The sequence below is a fragment of the Acomys russatus genome, chromosome 8 (assembly GCF_903995435.1).
Source record: "Acomys russatus chromosome 8, mAcoRus1.1, whole genome shotgun sequence".
Lineage (NCBI taxonomy): Eukaryota > Metazoa > Chordata > Mammalia > Rodentia > Muridae > Acomys > Acomys russatus.
Window position 1 is genome coordinate 8,551,367 of NC_067144.1, and position 4,737 is coordinate 8,556,103.

Here is a 4,737-nt window from a genome sequence, read left to right on the forward strand (position 1 = left end):
TCCTTGCCCAGCTAGTCTAGTAAAATCGAACTGATAAGGTTTAGTGGAAGACTTTGTCTCAAAAAATAAAGGGGTGTGTGTGACCCAGAAAGACACCCTATGTCAACCCCTGCCCTCTATAAGCATGTCCACACACGCATATGCAGCATATCCAGCCATGTACAAACGTGTATGCAGGATACACACAAAAGTGTACATGGAATTCATGCATGCACGCGCACGCCCCCCCCCCCACACACACATGCACACACTCATGCACGCATGTGCTCTTGGAAGGCCTGCAAGGTGGCTACATAAACAATTTCAGCAAATTCACACATCGTGGCAAAGGGCTGGAAGTCGCATTTTCGGAAGTACACAACACACAACCCAAAACACAGCCTCGTCCATCTAATTTCAGCTTTGTTCTCTGTGGTTTTATGATGTCTCTCCCCCCAACCCCCCCCACCCTAACCCCCACCTCCCAGCACACTTGCCAAGACCACTTGTGAGAAACGTCTCTGTTTTCTTTTGGAGTTTTACAACTTCAGGTCACGTGCTTCAGTCTTTAACCTTGTTCTGATTTCTGTACATGGTATGAGCAAATTCCCAGAAATGTGCATTGGATACAAGAAGAAAATGACAACGTAAAGCCTTAGGAATGGGAAAGATGTAACTAGATGAAAAATCAAAGTAAAATATACAGTTCCTTAGCAAAAGAAAATAAGCCAAGTTAACTCAAGAGAGTCCTTAGGCCTCTAGGCCCTGAGAAATCCTGTGAGAAGAAGAGCGCCTGTGGAGGTCAAATTCCTCTTCAGTCCAGTGGTGCCAATGGTAAAACGTATCTTGTTTTTACCTTCCTCCCGGGCTGGGTGTCTATTTGTCAATATGTCTGAACCTGGGTGGCAGAGGCATGTGGAACAGCTTCCTAGCCCGTTCTGGAATGCAATGATGTGATGTGAAAAATCTTCCTAAATTGCCTTGTGGAGCCTAGCTTAGCCTCATATTAAAATTCAGCAAGAACACAAAACGGAAATGTAGACAACTCTGATTAATGAGAACTGTAACAATGCTGCCAAACTGACTTCAGGAAAAGGAGTCTATTCACGTTACCAGAAAACATGGCGGTGTCCTTTGGTGTGCTTATCAAAGCTTCCCTGTTTGCTTGCTAAGCTTTACCTGGCTCTCGCATGCAGTCTACCGAGAGGCACAGGCTAATGCTCTCTTGAGTTGGACTCCAATAGAATGACGCTCCTGTACCAGTTCTGAGGAAGGGCTCACTGGCCCGTCTTCACTCCACTGCCATCACCAGACCCATGTACTGTGGCCATGAAAGGAAGTAGACAGCAGTGAAGGCCGATGGTTAGGTACTAGGCAACTCAGATGCAAATCAGAATATTATCAAAAATGAAAAACAAAACCATGCTAGGAGACACTGGGTTCAGCCTCTGCTTCTGTTAATTGATTCATCTTTTGACAATATCTCCTGGTCACCCAGTTTTTCTAGACAGTTTCCTAGGTTGAACCAAGAAGTGAACAGGGCAATTCTGCCTTGTGAGGTTGCATACTACTAGCTAAAGGTGAATGCAAAATTTTTGCCATGTCTCACTAGGCTGTCCTGGATGGCCTGGGACTCTCCATATAGAGCGTGCTGACATTGAACTCAGAAAGATCTTCCTGAATCTTGCCTCCCAAGTACCGGGATCAAAGGCATGTGCTACCCCTCTGGATAACAGTTTCTATTTTGAAGACATGTCAGATGCTAACAGCACAAGGTCTATTAAATGCTGAAGAAATAAAGACTTCCCAATTCCAGAGTTTCCCCCGTTATCATCTTTTAGAGCACATTTCAGCAACACTTCTGGGGGACTAGTGTGGAGCACGTGTGATGAGAACACCTTTGTCCCCTCTTGCAGGGAAACGAACTTGGCTTTGCAGCTTTTCTACTCTTGTGTCGTTCCCGGATCAAACTCCTTTTCTTCTGAACTCAATGGGGAGTCATCTCGTTTTGCTTTCTCTGATGGTAAACTGTCTCACCCCATTCATAGGTTTCCTGGTCACCCATCTACATTTTAAGGCAATTCTCTGAACCCATATGGCTGCGCCTCTTTGAAAGCTTTCTACTTGTTCTCTGAAACCTGCTCCAGCTGAAAGCCTAGTCTCTCTTGACTTCTGTTTCTATTGCTTCTCCTCATTCTGCACGTTTCTCTTGAAGTACTCACCGTCTCTCACTTTTTGATAGCTTGGTAGCGTTTCTTGACTCATTTGAGAGACAATGAACGTGGTATTTCAAGCTTGGTTTTGCTGTTCACTGTTTCGTATTTTGTGGGTGGTATTCACTGTTTTCAGATACTCCAGTAGAAAACTGAATTTTTTTTCTTACAGAGACATTAATATGCTTCGAATACAAAATAAAAATTGTTCAGTACTTTCAATAAAATGTTGTTGCTGCAATTCTAGATATCTGCACCTTTCCCATATCAGACTGGGAAAGCACATAAAAATTTGTTATTGACCTTTTAGGTATTTTTGTCCAAATATTGGAAGACCAATAAGATTTGGATTTACAGTGCTTTCTTCTGTTTGTCTGCACTCCTAAGGCCCAGAAAGGGTAGGGAAGGCACATAAGGCAAGGATGGTCAGTATCTTTTAATAATTTGCTAGAACAGAGGTTCTCACCCTTCCTGATGCTGTGACCCTTTAATACAGTTTCTCATGTTGTGGTGAATCCCCAACCATAAAATTATTTTTATTGCTCCTTCATACCTGTAATTTTGCTATTGTTATGAACCATAATGTAAATATCTGTTTTTCCAGTGGTTTTAGGTGACCCCTGTGAAAGGGTGGGTTGACCCCAAATGTGTTGCAGCACACAGGTTGAAAAGCACCATAGTAGAGCATAGCTGTTTGTTCTTTTCTTTTTTCTGTCTTTCTTTGTTTTGTTTTGTTTTGTTTTATGAGACAGGGTTTCTCATGTAGCCTTGGCTGTCCTAGACTCACTTTGTAGACCAGGTTGGCCTCGAACTCATAGCAATCTGCCTGCCTCTGCCTCGTGCACCACCACACCCAGATGTTTGTTCTTAAGTTAGCACTCACTATGTAGCCCCAACTCATCTGGAACTCTCTATATAGATAGACCAAGCTGATCTTAAATTCACAGAGATTTACCTGCTTTCTAAGAGATGAGATTAAAGGTCTGAGCCATCAAGACCAACAAACATAGCCTTTTCTCTTTCCTTTCTTTTTAACAGACTTAATTCTCTTTGTTTTTCTTATATAATAACCTTTGTGTGGTAGCCACAGTTGGACCCTGAGTATGGGTTTTCACAAGATGGTCAGTGGATTCCTGATGAGGAGACTTAACGAACACAGCTATAGGTGTTGGAGACTGCATCAAAGGTGGCCTTGGAAAAGTTGCCCAGGGTGTCAGTGCAGGCTCTGTCTGATGTGTAGCAGTCACAACACCAGTCACCATCAGTAGCTTCTTCAGAACAAGAACAGAGATAATGGCAGTGTCTCTCAGGGTCAGGGATGAAACGCACCAACACAGAGCCATAGCACCCTGTCACTTTGCATGGAACAACATGGGGCTTGCCAATCTTGCTCCCACAGTAGCCTCTCCACACAAGGACCATGGAAAGCTTGACCAAGATGATGGCATCTTGGATGGCAGGGGCTACCTCCTCAGAGCACTTAAAATCAAGAGCAACATGACCATTGTAGTCCCCAATAGTGACAAAAGCCTTGAACCTGGTCCCTTGGCCAGCCGAGTCTGTTTCTGCCCTGGCATCATCTTTGGAGCCTCATCCTTTAGGGATGTGCCCAGGAAAGAGCTGATTATCCTGGATTCCTTGATGGACAGGAAGAACAAGTGAATCTCTTCCAGGTACTTAATCTTCATGTCCTTGACAAGGTGGCCCAGCATGTGACAGGGATCTGTTCCTGAAGCATGCTTCCTAAACTATTGATGACTGTCCCATATAGGGTCACACAACTTAGTAACAGTTAAAGGTACCTACTGCCATTAAAAATGGCAGAAGTGGTTTGTGGGAAAAGGTGTAATGAGGAAACTATAAAATTCCTTTATAAAATGATGTTCCCATGAAGCTTTCTGACATGAGTAATGAAGAATCTTCTTCTGGGCCTTGAAGGCAGGACAGTTTGTGATTGGTTGGCAACCTGGTATTTTAACATGGCAGAGTTGTTACTGTATGTAAGATAATTTTATGAAGGAAGTCTACATGAGACGTTATTGTTTGTCTACTCTTTCGAAGGGCTTTGGAGCAACAGTTAACGATGGAGGCAATGAAAATCCTCTTCCTCTCCCTCCCACTCCCCCTTTCCCCCTCTGTGGGTGTGATCACCCATGGGAGCAGGCACATGTGGGAGGCAGATGTTGACATCAGGGTGCATCTTTGCTCTCTGTGGCTTCTCTGCCTTATTTCAAAGCATGGTCCTCATTGAAGCTGAAGACTGACGTCTGGACTAAACTGGCTAGAGAGCGAGGTCCAAGGAGCCTTCTGTCTCTAGCCCTCAGGTCTGGGGTTAGAGGTTGCATTGGCACACTCAGTTTTTACCTCGGTGCAGGGATCTGAACTCTGGCCCTTGTGTTTGGATACTGAGCACTTTTCTTTCTGAGTGATCCCCGAAGTTCTAGCAGACCATTTTTATTCAATGCAGTATAGTCCATGGGCAGTACTGTAGCCAAGAAAACTCATTACTAGAGTTAGGTGCTGTGCTTCATAATACCACAGAAAC

The 4,737-nt window shown here is 44.1% G+C and overlaps 1 pseudogene; it reads right to left on the minus strand.

Moving 5' to 3' along the window:
* Positions 1-729: 729 nt before the first annotated feature.
* Positions 730-3,904, minus strand: LOC127193243 (40S ribosomal protein S2-like; annotated as a pseudogene).
* Between the last annotated feature and the right edge of the window lie 833 nt (positions 3,905-4,737).